General features: G+C 42.8%; 1 protein-coding gene across 1 annotated transcript in view; it reads right to left on the bottom strand.

The window, feature by feature from the left end:
* HPGD (15-hydroxyprostaglandin dehydrogenase) overlaps positions 1-12202 on the bottom strand; it is a 306229-nt gene extending 294027 nt beyond the window's left edge. Inside the window, exon 1 of the mRNA XM_029577562.1 lies at positions 12139-12202. The gene's annotated coding sequence lies outside the window, so the exon portion shown is untranslated. The remainder of the gene's footprint in view (positions 1-12138) is intronic.
* Between the last annotated feature and the right edge of the window lie 4962 nt (positions 12203-17164).

The following is a 17164-nucleotide window of genomic DNA, read 5'->3' as shown; positions in this document are numbered from 1 at the left end:
CAGTCCAGCAGAGAGCCATATGTTGAAACTGAATGATAGAGTCGCAAACCAGGAAATCCAGGGCCCGAAGGAAATGGTGCAGAAGGAAATTCAGGGTGTCCCTCAAGAGATGCAGAGTCCTGGCTGAATGCTGCAGGAGGAATTGCAGGCCATAATCTAATAATCTATAATTACTGCAATTTTGGAGAGAGATGCTGTAGAAGATCCTATCCTGCCATCTTAGCCTGCACGGAATGCTCCATGGCAGCCATTTGGCCGTGGATGCTCTCTCCCCAAGTTTTTGCTGCACCACCACCTGGGATTATTCCACCACCTGCTATAGTTGTTTCAGCCCAATGGGAAGCTCCCCCAAGTGTGACCACCACCACTCATAATGGGGTAAAATCCTGCAGTGGGTATACAATCTGCACCAATGCCTCCCCTGTGACACCTCCACCATCACAGAGGAATGAGTGCACAGATGGGAACCTCCCCCTCTGCTACTCTGGGGATGGACTCTTCTTGAGCTGCTGCTGAAGAGGAGAGGTATACAACTTCTGGCAGGCCTTCATCCTCACACACCCTCACACACCCTCATGTCGGCTTTCTGTTAAGATTTTCAGTGGACCCAAGTGGAAGAATCTAACTGTCTTACCTGGATTCCGGGATCGGAACAGAAGACAGGCAATATCCTATTCCAGGCCGGATGGCAGTTCAGGGCAGGTGGCAAACAGAGTCTAGTAGTAGGGGGAGGGTCAAGCCAGGTGGCAAACAGAGTCCAGGGTCCAATACCAATCGAGGGGTCAAGGCAGGCAGCAAGCAGAGTCCAGTCCTATACCAGGTGAAAGATCAAGGCAGGAAGCAAGCAAGGGCCAGAATCCAATACCAGGTAGAGGGTGAATGCCAAACAGTGCAGAGACAAAAGCAAGATTCAAACTAGCAAGGACACCTTGAGACAGGGTCAGGAATCAAGGAGAACAAAAGGAACAAGGAAACAGCACAATCCAAGCAGAGCAGCAGAGAATACAACTCACCAAGCCTGTTGCCCAGGCGAAGAACCACTGGAAGACTGGTCCTTAAATAGTGGCTGTCATTGACTTCCTCCCTGGGAACTTCCTGTGGCGCTTCCTGGACGGCACGGGGAGGTGCCAAAATGGAGCATATCCCACGTCGCACTTCCCTCAGAACAGATCACCACTGTTGTTGGTGGTGGCATTCGATGCATCGGGAGGGCACCAGAAGTGGGTGAGTGAGTCACGTTCTAACAGTACATCCCCCACAAGATCCCTCCCCCTGCCTCCTAGGCCTGGTTTTAAGTGGAAAGCATTGATGAAACTCATGAATAAGTTGAGTGGCTTGAATATTACTGGTGGGCTCCCAAACGTTTTCCTCAGGGCCATAACCTTTCCAGGAGATAAGGTATTGTAATTTGTTCCTTTCCTTTCCTAATATTCAGAATTTCAACCATCTCATATTGCATGTCACCCTCAAATATCATAGGAGAAGGTCATGACAGCTTTCTAGATGGCCAGGACAGAATTGAAGGCTTGATAAGAGATACATGGACTACATCATGAATTTGAAGGGTGGAAAGTAGACTGAGTTTATATGTGATGTTTCCTATTTATCGATCAACTTGAAAAGATCCCAAAACCAGGGAGTGTATTTCAACAAAGGCATTCCTAATCAGGGGTTATGGTTTATGGTTTATTGTTTTTATATACCGTCACATCGGTATGGCCTTCACAATGGTTCATATTAAGTAACATAAAAGAAATACAAACATTTATCAAAATATAGAGGCATCTAAAATCTGTTAAAAGTACATAAAATATATTCTAGATGCTAAGAATGATAAAATAATTTTTTTAAATAATAATAGTCTTGAAAGCCAAAGTCCATAATAGTCTACTTATTAACATAAAACATAAAATAACTTGTGATGGATAAAATGATAGAAACTAATAAACAAAACAATATAATAACAACCATTTTAAAATAGACTAAATTAAATAAAATATCACTAAAAGTGGCTAAAAAAAAGGATCATGCTGTACTGATAAATTTTGCTATTCATTTTCTGCATATGCACATTTAAAAAGCCAAGGTGGTACAGGACATCGCTTTCTATCCACCTGTTTTTTGGCTTGAGTTGCGGCCTGTTCCAAAGCAGATGAGTATTTTGCCATAGGTCATGTAATTCTTGAGCAGCGACACTAACAACCGGAGATGTTGATGTTGCAACTGTAGGCATTGGTGCCTCAGGATGTTGTCTGAAAACTAAGTAAAAAGGTATAATCCCCATAGCTTGGTTGACATGATTGTTATGGCACATAGTAAGGAAGACCAGTCAAACTGACGTTGAGTCACATAGTTTCGCAGAAAGGTTGTAGGTGCTTGATTACTTCATTCCACTAATCCATTAGACTGAGGATGATATGCTGAGGATAAGTCGAAGTGAATTCCAAATTTTTTACATAGACCTTTCTAATAATGAGTGGTAAACTGGACTCCCCAGTCAGAAAGGATGTGATGAGAAAGGCCATGTAATCTGAACACATGTTGAGCAAACAGTTGTGCCAACTCTGGTGCAGAGGGTCATCAAGGGAGAACAACAAAGTGAGTCACTCTAGAAAAGTGATCAACAACTACCCAAATCGTATTATTTCCTTCAGAAGAGGGAAGATCTGTGATGAAGTCAGTGGCTATGTGACTCCAGAGTTCCTCAAGGGCTGGTAGCAGTTGAAACAACCCCCAAGGTCGAGTCCAAGGTCTGTTATTGACTGCATATGTAGGACAGGATTCTACATACCGTTTGGTGTCATTCTCTTACTAAGGCCACCAATAAAGTCAAAAGAGAAGCTCCATTGTCCATCAAAGTTCTGGATGACCTGCAATGCATGACTCATAGGCCCCTCAAAGGACTCGTTCTCATAAACGCTTAGGAACTATGGTCTTCTCCACTGAAACCGTAAGAGTAGAAGCAATCGTAATTTGGGAAGATTCTATAATATGATGAGGTAATTCAGGGATTTCATCAGGATAAATACTTCTGATTATAAGAAATTGCCATGCTGGGTCAGACCAAAGGTCCATCAAGCCCAGCAGCCTGTTTCCAACAGAGGCCAAACCAGGCCACAAGAACCTGGCAAGTACCAAACACCAAGAAGATCCCATGCTACTGATGCGATTAAAAGCAGTGGCTATTCCCTAAGTCAATTTGATTAATAGTAGTTAATGTACTTCTCCTCCAAGAACTTATCCAAACCTTTTTTGAACCCAGCTACACCAACTGCACTAACTACATCCTCTGACAATAAATTCCAGAGCTTAATTGTGCGTTGAGAGAAAAATAATTTTCTCAGGGGGGGACTTTAAGATGGCCGCCAGGTAAAGATGCTGGGGAAAACCTCTTACAGCATTCCTATCAATATTTTCTTATTTCCTGCATAATTATGCCCCACATGAAATGCAAAGCGAAGCTAAGAGGGGTAAAACAAGTTCCCCCTCATGAGATCATCTACAGCCATGTATTGAATGTTTTTTTGCAGCTGACACAACCCAAACACCGAGAAGTGCAGTAGCTGAAGGGAGATCCGAGGAGCAGGATCTCTCCCTTCTGACCATGGATACCACTTTAAGCCCCGGCACGCTGGATAGACCCGTTCCCCCAGGCCTGACAACGCCGAGGTCTGAGGAAGAGACTGCACTCTCCCCTGTTAATGTACAAGGGTTCTCAGAAGAGCTGCAGCAATATTGAGAGACCCTGGGAGAACATTCTTGGTTCCGGATTACCCTCGATACGGTGAAGGGAAAAGTAATCGAAGAACAACGACAACAACAGCACCCTCGCGTTGAGAATGGGATGGTTACCCCAGGAACATCGCAGCAAGGTAGGGGAACGGGCACAAGTGGGAGCAGGGGTGAAGAGAAGCCAAAGGCTCTGGAAACTGAGTTGTTAAAATTTACAACATTATCTATAACTATGGAAGGAATATATGGGGCACTGAAATCAAATGTGTCATCTCTGGCTATGTTATACCAGACTACAACAGATACTAAAATTCAAGTCTTAATAAACACCAATTTACTGTCTACTTATAATCAAAAACTGGAAGATATAGATAAGAGACTTACTGTTACAGAAAAAACAACTCAAAATCAGATTAAATCAGATCTGTCAGTAAATAGAAGATTGGAAAGCCTTGAAAATGCCTCAAAAATTTGCAAGAGTGTTAAATTTCCCCGTGATCAGGCTAATCTCTCCGTTGGAATTATTTAAAATCTATAGGTTGAAAATATTAAACATTCCTGAACCTGCATTAACTATAATTATGAAGATTTATTACCTTCCTCAAAATGCTTCAAGGGAACATTAGGAGAGAGAACAACCTGTTCATTTGGACATTTCTGAAATTTTGGAACTTTCTAATGAGACAGAAATAGCCCAGAGGAGACCTGTTTTAGGGGGTCATTTATCAAAATGCACTAAGGCTTTTTCGCATGCATTAAAGGCTTTAGCGCATGTGAAAACGTGTTTAACGCATGTGATAGCACCATATCGTATGGTGCGTTGCAAATAGGAGGAGTTAGCCTGGCTGCGAAGAGCTATCGCACAGACTTAACAACACCTTTTTGAATTGTGTTAGCTGCTGTGACCAGGCGGTAAGGTTTTATCACCTTGCACGATGTCTCCCACAAGGCCTATTTAGATGAATTGAAGCTCCCCAGAGCATCCAACTAGGGGAGAGAGAGAGAGAGAGAGAGAGCAATGTTAGATGTACGAACAGAACAGTGCTCTCTTGTGAACATTTGATGACCCTCGGAGTGAGGAAACTCACTGCAAGATAAGATTTGGGCAATGTTCTCTCAACTTAGCTTGATGGACTCTCTACCTGGGTAACATCAAGCTAGGTTGAGAGAACATTGTACAAATCTCATCTTGGAGTGAGTTTCCTCACTCCGAGGGTCATCAAATGTTCACAAGAGACCACTGTTCTGTTCGTACATCTAACATTGAATGTCAAAGGGGCCCCTAACCCCCTACACTGATACCTAACCCTCACCTTGAGTTACTAGGTGGGCCTACCATAGGGATGCAAATACCTATCTAGGGAGATGACAGTATGGTCAGTCAGTCTCTCTCTCTCTCTCTCTCTCTCTCTCAAAGTCTGATAATGTTATCACAATTTGCACTAACTTAGCTCTTTGCATAGGTAATTAGCACAAATTGCAATACTTACCACATTTTGATAAATCCAGGCCTTAGTGACATTTGCATTTATCTTGGAATGCAATAATATCCTGAAAATGTTTTTCCATAACAGGCAAATGTTGTTCTAGGGGTTTACCCAGATCTGACCAGATCTACTCAGATTAAGCGAAACAATTTTCTTGAGTTGAGAACTGAAGTATTGAAAACTGGAGCGAAATTCGTTCTAGGTTATCCATGCAAATGTGCTATAAATTACAATAATGCTAACTAATCCTTCTTTGAAATAGATCAGTTAAGAGCCTTTTTGGAAGCTCATACCCAGGAAAGCACATATGTGTATCTGTTAACTGAGTAGGTTATGTCTAATACCTGGCGACCTGAACTAAGTTTAACATATATATTGCTTTGAATTTAGCTCTTCTATTTCCTTGTCCTCCCACATATTTCTTTTATTTAAGTACAAAGAGTGAATTACAACATGTAATTTCTTTTTAAATCTATTACTATTTGAATTGTACTGTATTTCCATAGCAGGATTTATGCTTGTTATATTTTGTAAAAATTTTGAAAATTAAAAAAAAAAAAGAATTTCTTTGATTAGTCTTAAATGTGCTACTTGCTAACTTCATGGAATGCCCCCTAGTCCTTCTATTATCTGAAAGTATAAATAACCGATTTACATCTAATCATTCAAGACCTCTCATGATCTTAAAGACCTCTGTCATATCCCCCCTTAGCCGTCTCTTCTCCAAGCTGAACAGCCTTAACCTCTTCAGCTTTTCCTCATAGGGGAGCTGTTCCATTCCCTTTATCATTTTGGTTGCCCTTCTCTAGAGCATCTGCCCATTGATTTTTCTATGCTGGATGAAAACTGAAAAATAGAGACCCTCAGGTTTGTCGGGGATTTAACCATTGTGCTTGAGAGAGATATGCCAAATTTTTATGGTCTGTGTAGATTGGACGCTACTGTTTCTGGCCCCCAATTTCTCCTCCCTGTGTCTCTCTCCAGAGAGTCACTTTCCTTTGCCACGACAGCCCTTGTGGACACTGGGGCGAGTGTCAACTTCATTTTGGATGATATCATCACACTGCTCCAGATCCCGCTTCAGCCTCTGGACATACCTCTCCACATTGCATCCATCCAGGGAGAGCACCATAGCCTTCTGCCTTTCTGTGGGAACCCTCCATGAAGAAGAGATCTCACTATATATTCTAGAGATGTGAATCGTGTCCTCGATCGTCTTAACGATCGATTTCGGCTGGGAGGGGGAGGGAATTGTATTGTTGCCGTTTGGGTGTTTAAAGTATCGTGAAAATCGTTAAAATCATGAGCCGGCACACTAAAACACCGTAAAACCCACCCCCGACCCTTTAAATTAAATCCCCCACCCTCCCGAACCCCGCCAAAATGCCTTAAATTACCTGGGGGTCCAGCGGGGGTCCGGAACGGCCTCCTGAAATCGAATCGTGTTGTCTTTAGCCGGCGCCATTTTGCGCCGCCATTTTGCAAAATGGCGGTGCAAAATGGCGCCGGCCATAGACCAATACGATTCGACTGCAGGAGGTCGTTCCGGACCCCCGCTGGACCCCCAGGTAATTTAAGGCATTTTGGCGGGGTTCGGGAGGGTGGGGGATTTAATTTAAAGGGTCGGGGGTGGGTTTTACGGTGTTTTAGTGTGCCGGCTCATGATTTTAACGATTTTCACGATACTTTAAACACCCAAACGGCAACAATACAATTCCCTCCCCCTCCCAGCCGAAATCGATCGTTAAGACGATCGAGGACACGATTCACATCTCTAGAATATATAGTGAGATCTCTACCCTCTGCCACTCATTAGCGAACTCTTTGATTGCCTCCAAGGAGCCCAGATCTTTATGAAGCTAGATCTCCTAGGGGCAAACAATCTTGTAAGGATCCAGCCAGAGGATATTTGGAAGACCGCTTTAAATACCAGGGACGGCCACTACAAGTACGTAGTGATGCCTTTCAGACTTTGCAATGCCCCTGCAGTCTTTCAACACTTGATGAATGAGATCTTCCAGGACCTGCTATGCTCGTTTGTTGTGGTGTATCTAGATGACTTGCCAAAAGTCCAGCGGGGGTCCGGAACGACCTCCTGCAGTCGAATCGTGTTGGTCTATGGCCGGCGCTATTTTGCACCGCCATTTTGCAAAATGGCGGCGTAAAATGGCGCCGGCTGAAGACAACACAATTCGATTGCAGGAGGCCGTTCCGGACCCCCGCTGGACCCTCAGGTAATTTAAGGCATTTTGGGGGGGTTCGGGAGGGTGGGGGATTTAATTTAAAGGGTCGGGGGTGGGTTTTAGGGTGTTTTAGTGTGCCGGTTTTCCCGCCCTCCCCCTTCCCCTCCCCTTTCCCCCGATTTACGATTTTTTGACGATAAATCGGGTGAATTGTTATTGTATCGTGGCCCTAACGATTTTTGACGATTTAAAATATATCGGACGATATTTTAAATCGTCAAAAAACGATTCACATCCCTAATATATTCTGAAGCGTTCTACACACCCAGTAATCCTCGGACTTCCATGGCTTCAGGTGCACGGACCTCACTTCGACTGGCAATCCTTGCAGTTAATCCAGTGTGGATCCCAGTGCCAGAACCGCTGCCTGTGACAGGTGTCACCAGTGGTCACTGCTGTGAACTCTTCAACCCTGATCGGGTTACCTGCTCTGTATGCAGATTTCCAAGATGTATTCTCCAAACAGAATGCGGACATTCTGCCTCCACTCCGGGAATTTAATTGTCCCATTGAGCTCCTGCCAGGTACCATGCCTCCCAAAGGCAGAACCTACCTTCTCTCGCTTCCATAAACCAAAGCAATGTCTGAGAACATTAAGGAGAATCTGGATAAGGGATTCATAAGACCCTCCAATTCACCGGAAGGAGCCAGATTCTTCTTCGTGAAGAAGAAAGTTGGCAGCTTTCATCCTTGCATTAACTATCATGGGCTAAACACAGTAACCCGCAAGGATCGCTACCCTCTGCCACTCATTAGCGAACTCTTTGATTGCCTCCAAGGAGCCCAGATCTTTATGAAGCTAGATCTCCTAGGGGCAAACAATCTTGTAAGGATCCAGCCAGAGGATATTTGGAAGACCGCTTTAAATACCAGGGACGGCCACTACAAGTACGTAGTGATGCCTTTCAGACTTTGCAATGCCCCTGCAGTCTTTCAACACTTGATGAATGAGATCTTCCAGGACCTGCTATGCTCGTTTGTTGTGGTGTATCTAGATGATATACTGATCTTTTCCAAGGACCTGAAATCCCACAGTTCACATGTTCTAACAGTCTTCCAAAGGCTCAGAGACAACCATCTCTATGTGAAACTAGAGAAGTGTATCTTCGAACAGACTCATCTTCCGTTTCTGGGCTACATTATCTCTAATCATGGTTTTACCATGGATCCTGAAAAACTCCAAGTGATCCGAGATTGGCTCCAACCAGTAGGCCTCCGCGCCCTGCAAAGGTTCCTTGGATTCACAAACTATTATAGGAATTTCATCGCCAACTTGCCAAGTACTTGTGACTTGGATTGGACACTGTTGGAAAAAGGATACTGAGCTTGATGAACCCTTGATCTGACCTAGTATCGCATATCTTATGTTCTTATATAGTTATGTTCTTATGAAGTTCTGATCTTTTATGGACAGACAAGGGCTCAGGTCTATGCATAAAATATATCAAACTGGAGTGTATCTTGCGGTCCTGTTGAGTATACAGCTATATGGTCACACATGTCTTCGCTTAGATGTCATATGAACAAGGTTGTGTATTATTTTTATAAAGATTTCCACTGGTTTTTTTTTCTTTTCAGCACTTCACCATGACATGGTTAGAAGACCCACAGACCACAGAGAATAGGGTAGAAAAGGCCAGTTGCTCCATCTTCAGAGTTCATAAGAGAATCACCACCATAGCCTGAGACTCTCTCAATGCTGATCTGTTGCACTCTCACTGCCACAAAAGGAATCCGAAGATGTATGTTTATTTTTATGTTGCCAACTAGTAAAGAGCTCTAAGTTATAAAACCCAACCAGTGGAGAAGCTATCCAGATAACCTTATCAGGATATTCAGCAGAACTAATCCAGATAATTCTTCCACTAAATATCTGACTAAATATATCTGGATAAATTTATCCAGATAACTTTAACCAATTATTTATGCAGTCCAGCTTGTCCATACAAATTTAGCCGGATAGTGCTCAATATGGTGCAATCCAGATAAATAGTGAAAATGTTATCCCACCATCCAGACCTACCCCCTTTTTAAACAGATATCTTTGTTCACACAAAAATGTTGTATGGACACAGTTACCTAGACAAGGGGGGGAATATTTTTAAAGGGCTAAATTTATGCAGGTACAATCCAATTTTGCTTGCATAAATCTTTCGAATATGGGCCTGAAAAGTGTTCATTTATTATAAAGTACATGTGTGATATGAATAATTTGAGTGATGATATATGATAGAAGGCATGTGTCCTAGGAAATGAAGAATGGCAAATTCCTTGATTAATTGTTAAAGTGATACTGAGTTCCAAATTTTTAGTAGAACTCCTTAGTTTCATAATATGTGATTATAAATGAGTCCTTCTGTCTTAGTGATACCTAGCAATACTGTATTTTCATTTTCATCTTAATTTTAATATATATCCTGTGAGAGGATCCATTGTCCTCTGAAATTTGTAGGTGTGTTGGGAACACAAATTCTGGATCTATGTGAAAGAGTTTCTGAGAGAATGGATAAGGCAAACCAGGCACTGCTTTTAAAATGCTACAGTGGTGGCTGTAGCTTAAGCCCTTGGATATAGCAGCTACTGTGGTATTTGGGCAGTCAGTAAATCTTATAGACCTCAACAAGAAGAATAAGACATTCCTAACCTCTGCTGTTCTTGGAGTTCCAAGTTGGGTTAGGTTTCATCAACTCTGACTGACAGGATGATGACAATCTTCATAGTACATTGATGTTGCTTAATTTTTTTAGCTTTGTGCACCAGCCTCCTTTTCAGATGCTTAGTGCATCTGGTTCCTTTTCAAAGTAGAGTTCACTTCATATTGTATATTCATATAGTAGAGTGACTAAGGTAGAGATCCACATATAAGACAAAAACAGTTTTGGTATGCTTGGTCCTTGGAAGCAGTTTGAGATGAAGCAAGACTGTGAGTAGTTTGAGTCATGCAATGGTTCTGCTAATGAATGTGGGAATCTGGGAAACCAGTAAACTAGCTGCTACTATTGTTTCTGCTGTGCTTCCAAATATGTGAAATGAACCATCATCTTGTAAGATATGGTGTTAGTTTCATGGGAGAATGAATACACAGGTATAAACAGTACGATGTAAGACTTTGTACAGGCTGACCTTATTAAAGCTACTCAGGGAGAAAGCAATCCAGACATTTTGTGCAGGACAAGAACAAGTTGGTACTCAAAAGTAGTCAGACTAGCTTTGATTTCTGCCGCTGAGCCATCTGTCACCAAAGGAGCAGTGTACCTAATCCGTTTCTGGAACAGTATATCTAGGAAGTAGCTCTGTATCTTATTTCTCAGCCAGAAGAAGAGTGAAGCCTAGTGGCTCACGAAACAAAACAGATGTAAACACCTTTTTAACTGAACTATCATTATATTTTGTCATTCACAATACCAAAATACATGCTAATATGAGACATCAAGACACTGAAAACAATGTAATAGACTACAACACTATCCTTAATACAAAGCAATATATCCGTAACACAGTTATCATTAGGGATGTGAATCGTTTTTTGACGATTTAAAATATCGTCCGATATATTTTAAATCATCAAAAATCGTTAGGGCCACGATACAATACCAATTCCCCCGATTTATCGTTAAAAAATCGTAAATCGGGGGAAGGGGGAGGGCAGGAAAACCGGCACACTAAAACCCCCTAAAACCCACCCCCAACCCTTTAAATTAAATCCCCCACCCTCCCGAACCCCCCCGAACCCCCCCCCCCAATGCTTTAAATTACCTGGCGATCCAGCGGTGGTCCAGAATGGCGGCGGTCCGGAACAGCCCCCTCAATTGCATCGTGTTGTCTTCAGCCGGTGCCATTTTGCAAAATGGCCGCCGCAAAATGGCGGCGGCCATAGACCCAAAATGATTCGCCGCAGGAGGTCGTTCCGGACCCCCGCTGGACTTTTGGCAAGTCTTGTGGGGGTCAGGAGGCCCCCCCAAGCTGGCCAAAAGTTCCTGGGAGTCCAGCGGGGTTCCGGGAGCGATTTCTTGCCGCGAATCGTTTTCCGTACGGAAAATGGCGCCGGCAGGAGATCGACTGCAGGAGGTCATTCAGCGGGGGTTCCGGACCACCGCTGAACGACCTCCTGCAGTCGATCTCCTGCCGGCGCCATTTTCCGTACGGAAAACGATTCGCGGCAAGAAATCGCTCCCGGAACCCCGCTGGACTCCCAGGAACTTTTGGCCAGCTTGGGGGGGCCTCCTGACCCCCACAAGATTGCCAAAAGTCCAGCGGGGGTCCGGAACGACCTCCTGCGGCGAATCGTTTTGGGTCTATGGCCGCCGCCATTTTGCGGCGGCCATTCTGCAAAATGGCGCCGGCTGAAGACAACACGATGCAATTGAGGGGGCCGTTCCGGACCGCCGCCGTTCTGGACCACCGCTGGATCCCCAGGTAATTTAAAGCATTGGGGGGGGGGGTTCGGGAGGGTGGGGGATTTAATTTAAAGGGTCAGGGGTGGGTTTTAGGGGGTTTTAGTGTGCCGGCTCACGATTTTAACTATTATCACGATAGTTTACACACCCAAACGGCAACAATACGATTCCCTCCCCCTCCCAGCCGAAATCGATCGTTAAGACGATCGAGGACACGATTCACATCTCTAGTTATCATAGGGACTGAATATGTTTAATCATTTTAATATTCATACTTACATGGAGGCAGGTGACAAAAATGACAGTCCTTATCAGGAAACTACCATCAGAGATGGAGTGTTTGCTAGAGGAAAGAAGAAAATGGGGGTATATGATAGAAACACTCAGATATTTAACATGTTTCAATAAATTACAAGAATATGCAAATTGTCATAGAAAAAGAAAGGAGAAGGGATCAGGATAAGAATTTAGGTGGGGTATGGATTTAGAAACCATACTTCTTTACTGAATGGATGGTATTTGCTTGAAATAACCTACCAACAGAGATGATGGAGGCCAATAAAGGTATGCACAGACATATTTATTTTCATTTCATTTTCGGTTGGGTTTTATTTCCATTTTTCTCATTTAATTTATTGTTTGTTTTATTTCTTTAAAAAGAAAACCAAACACAATTTTAAAAAACAAAAGTAAAAAAATGTCTGGTCCACAGCTAAAACTCCTTCCACTCCTAGGCCCACCTCCCAACCCCTCAAGTCTGTTCATTGGACAGGATCAATCCCAGATCACTACTACCCCACAGCTGGTGCTATTGCAAATGGTGCCAGAAGACAGAGACCAGCACCATTGTAAATTTTTTCTATACAAAATGGCCGTGACATGAAACTGGGCCTGACATTTGCAATGGTGTTAGTCTTAGTCTACCCGCATTATTTACAATAGAAGCAACTGTGAAACAGATGTGACTGGGAATAGCTCCAGTCCATCCTAGGAAGGGGAAGTTGAAAAGAATTGAAGGAAGACCCAGGAATGATATCTTGTTAAAAACATTTTAAACTAAATGACTGAAAATGAATAAAAATTGCTTGTTTTACTTTTGTTTCCAAAGAATGCATATCCCTACAGGCCAATACTGTGACAGAATTCCATCAAGTCTGGGACAGATATAGAGGGCAATGGTAGGAACATTGTTGAAAGACAGAGAAGAAGACAAGGGTGGTCCTGAGTGAGTGTTGGAATAAATATAGGAAATTGTATACTCATCTATCCAGAATGGAAGATAACCAAGAGGAAAGACTATTAGCCTAACTGACTTAGGCCTGGATTCACCATTCTATCGCAGAATGGTGAATCCAGCGAAAACGGGGGGTGGGGGGGGGGGGATGGGCCTGCGAAAGCCGGCAGCAATTGCACCACTGCGGTGTTATCACTGCCGGCTTTCGCACCCAATAGCACCGCCCCAACTCTGCCCCTAGCAAGCTATCGCACACAAAAAAGGGACTTTTCGCATGCAATAGCGGCTTATCGCACATGATAAGCTTTACAAAATGACCCCCTTAGATAGGGATAGAGATCCTGCAAGCAAAATAAGTTTGCTTACCATAAATGGCATTCTCCGTTGATGACAGGATGAAGTAACAATGACATATGATGACTTCATTTGGCAGCACCAATCACACTTCTCTCTCCTACCCTAGATACACGAAGCCACAATGTTTTTACATAGGAGGGGTCCCACTATCGAAGAGAAGGTCCAGGGATAGGTCCCAGGCCATATGGCCAAGGTCCAATCCGTGGACCTTACTTCAGTCACATGGCTGGAACAAGGTCAAGTCGGCACCATTTTGGAAAATGGTGCCAACAGGGCCAGGTGTGAGGGTTTACTCAGCCTCTACATTGGATCCTTTTAAATGTTCAGGGGGATGTTGCAGGGGGTTAGGGTGGACCGAGTCCAGGACATTTCAGGGTTTTTTTTAACTTTCAGGGAGATCTCTGTCATTTGGGGGTTGGGGGTGTGGTAGCAGAAAGGGGAAAGGGTGGGGGAGGTGATTGGCAGTGGGGGTGATCTCTGTCACTAGGGGTTGGGGGTATGTCAGTGGAGAGACAGGGCTACATTTTCTGTTTTAGCTCTGGGGAGGGCGGAAGGAGGCCAGGCCTATCGCCATGTGGTTCATTTTTTTAAATTAACATTTTGGGGGAGATGAAGCAGCCTTGACTGGCGGCCCCGGGTTGAGATGGGGCTCAGCACCGACTCCCGCCCTATTTCCCCATTTGCATGTGACTTTTTTTTCTGCTGCTTTAAATGTGAGTTGGGAGCTGCAGGACCCAAGTTAGAATCCCAGGCCTCCTACCTCATATCTAATGCCATTCAAATAGGTGTTGTTATTTTATCACTGCTGACCACCTTCTTGATCAGCCATAATAAAATACACACATCAAATGACTAGGTATGACCTTCTTGGCATGCATTTACATTATTCATGCATGCAAATCAAATGCAAAGAAAGTCATTGTAATTAGGGAGGGTATCTGGGTGAGGAGCAAGATATTGCATATATTGCTCAATATCGTCATGATAGTGCTCTATATATGCAATACAATGCACATTAATAGAGCACTAATGTAGCTTGATTCATCACCCAGTTAGTTAGTAGAGCTTTTGCTTTACAGAGCATGTGCGGGAGATCCTGTGCTGACATTGACTTTTGAGCCCCCTAAGTTGATTTTAGAGAAAAATCTAGCTAGGTAGTCTACTCTCCAGGAGGAGGAGGATGGGTATTTAGTATGGCTAATTCATTCTGCTATCTATGGAGAACATCATTTATGGTAAGAAATTTGCTTTCTCTGTCATCAAGCAAAGTTGAATTAGCCATGACATATGGGGAGTCCAAAGCTAAGGGTTGCAGTGGATTGTTTATTAAATAAGCAACCCAGACTCCACCATGGAGAGTACACTGCTAGGTGAACAGAATTTGCAAAACTACTTGTCAACATTTACTGTCACTTTTTGAGAAGTTCTTCAGACAGTAGTGGGACACAAAGGTGTGTACTGACAACCTAGTTGCAGCTTTTCAAATGTCTTCAAGATGCACAAGTCACAGAAGAGCCACTGATGCAGCCATGACTCTAACATGATGAGACATGATGGTGTGTGGAATTTGTAGGACTGCTAGCATGTTGCAATGCATAATGCAGTCTACTAGCCAGTTATTCAATGTGCATTTGGCCACTGCTTTACCTAGTCTGTTAGGATCTTAAGAGATTAGTTAAGAGCCTGATGATGGGTCTGAATCTTTCTTTTGTAGTAGGCTAAGGGGTCTTTTACAGGGGATTGAAGGAATTTCTAACCTTCATGTGTGTGTGGCCTCAGGAAGAACATATGTCAGTGTTTCTCAATCTTCTTCTGAAGGCACACCTAGCTAATTAGGATTTCATGATTACTACAATGAATATGCATGAGATAGATTTGCATACATTGGAGATTCAGTGTACACAAATTTATTTCATGCATTTTCATTATGGATATCCTGAAAACCAGACTGGTTAGGTGTATTGCCAGGAGAAGGTTGGGAAATTCTGATATGATGGCTTGATTGATATTGAAAGCTAATACTACCTTTGGTAGAAATTTGGATGGTTGTGGTATGCCACCATGTTGTGGAAAAACTGCATATATGGCAGACAATAACTAAAGCCAGAAGCTCCTGATTCTTCTGGCTGATTATACTGCTTCAAGGAATATTACTTTCCATGTTAGAAACTGTAGCAAAGCCAATTGTAGTGGTTCAAATAGTGGCTTCATCATTTGTGTCAGAACCATGTTTAGGTCCCATAAAATAGGTGGTTTCACAACTGAAGTTTAGTATACCATAAGCCTTTTATGAGCTTGAAAACCAATGAATAAGTGGAGATAGGCTTATACTCGATTTCAGTATGGTAAGCAGCTATGGCACTCAGATGTACTTTTACTGATGAGGTGCTAAATCCTGAAGCAGAAAGACAGAAGAGCAAATAGCTCATTCATTTTTTGGGTTCACATGCAAATGAATCCAAGGTATTGCATTAAGACCATAAGGAGAACCTTTTCCATTTAAAACTGTAGTCTCTTCTAATTGATGTTTTTTTCTGGTAGACACTTTTGTCTTCAACCTCCTTGAGTAAAGATAATTTGGTAATTATTGAACACATAACATTCAAGACATCAAGATGAGGGAGGGAATGTTTGAGTGAAATAGACTTCCCTCTTCTTGAGTTCATAAGGATGGATTTGACCCAAGAGAGATTGGAGGACTGCTGGAGTGGTGTACTAGATATATGAACCAAACTTGTCTGGGCTATGCAGGAGCTATGAGGATCAGGATGGCCCAGTCTTTGAGCAGTTTTTGCAGTGTTCTGGCTTTCAGTGGAATTGATGGAAAAGCATACATGAGATCTGCAATCCAATCAAGCAGAAAAGTGTCCTGAGCTGATCTGAGTTCATTAGGAAGGATGTAGCAAAGCTTTTCCAGTTTTTTGTTTTGCTCTGATACAAATGGACTCTGAGACTTTCAGATTAAAGCTCCGTTCTTAAGTTTGTAACTTGTACACTCTACGGTAAAATTACTTTTACTGGCCTTTTCTTCTTTCCAGCTTGTTGCAAGCTTCCAAGTTCTCGCCCCCTGTTGATTGTAACTTTGACTTATTCCTGCTTATGGTTATCTTTCGTTTTCGTGAATTTGTTACTCTAGTTTTTTCCCTTTGTTAAACTGTAAACCGATCCGATATGGTAATCTACTATGAAGGTCGGTATATAAAACTGTTTAAATAAAATAAATAAATAAATAAATAGGTTAATTGCTGGAAGTACTCATAGACTGAATATGTTGGATTTTGAGTGCTGCAGAGAACATTCATGTGATCAAAAGACTCTGCTAAGGTAATCTGCTAACATGTTGGAGGTCCCTGAAAGGTAGGTCACTTGCAGGATAGCTTGATGTTTGCATGCCCATTCCCTTATCTTTATCGCTTCTTGGCAAAGAGTCCAAGACCCTACTCCCCCTAACTTGTTCACATAGAACATGGCTACTTGGTTGTCAGTTTGAATGAGAATGTTCTTCCCTTGGATAAGGCAACTGAAAGTTGTTAAAGCGTTACTGATCCCTCTCAATTCAGGAGATTGATCTGAAATCACCTTTTTATGAATAAGCAAGCTTCTTGGATTCCCCCACCTTTAGTAGATGCATCTGTCATCAATTTAACTTGGTGGGAAAATAGATGGAGTGGTGATCCCTCCTGGAGGATGTAGACATTTAGCCATCAGCATAGA

This window comes from Rhinatrema bivittatum, chromosome 1, assembly GCF_901001135.1.
Source record: "Rhinatrema bivittatum chromosome 1, aRhiBiv1.1, whole genome shotgun sequence".
NCBI classification, from domain to species: Eukaryota; Metazoa; Chordata; class Amphibia; order Gymnophiona; family Rhinatrematidae; genus Rhinatrema; species Rhinatrema bivittatum.
The sequence above is the reverse complement of the archived record's forward strand: the minus strand, read 5'-3'. Positions and strand labels throughout refer to the sequence as shown.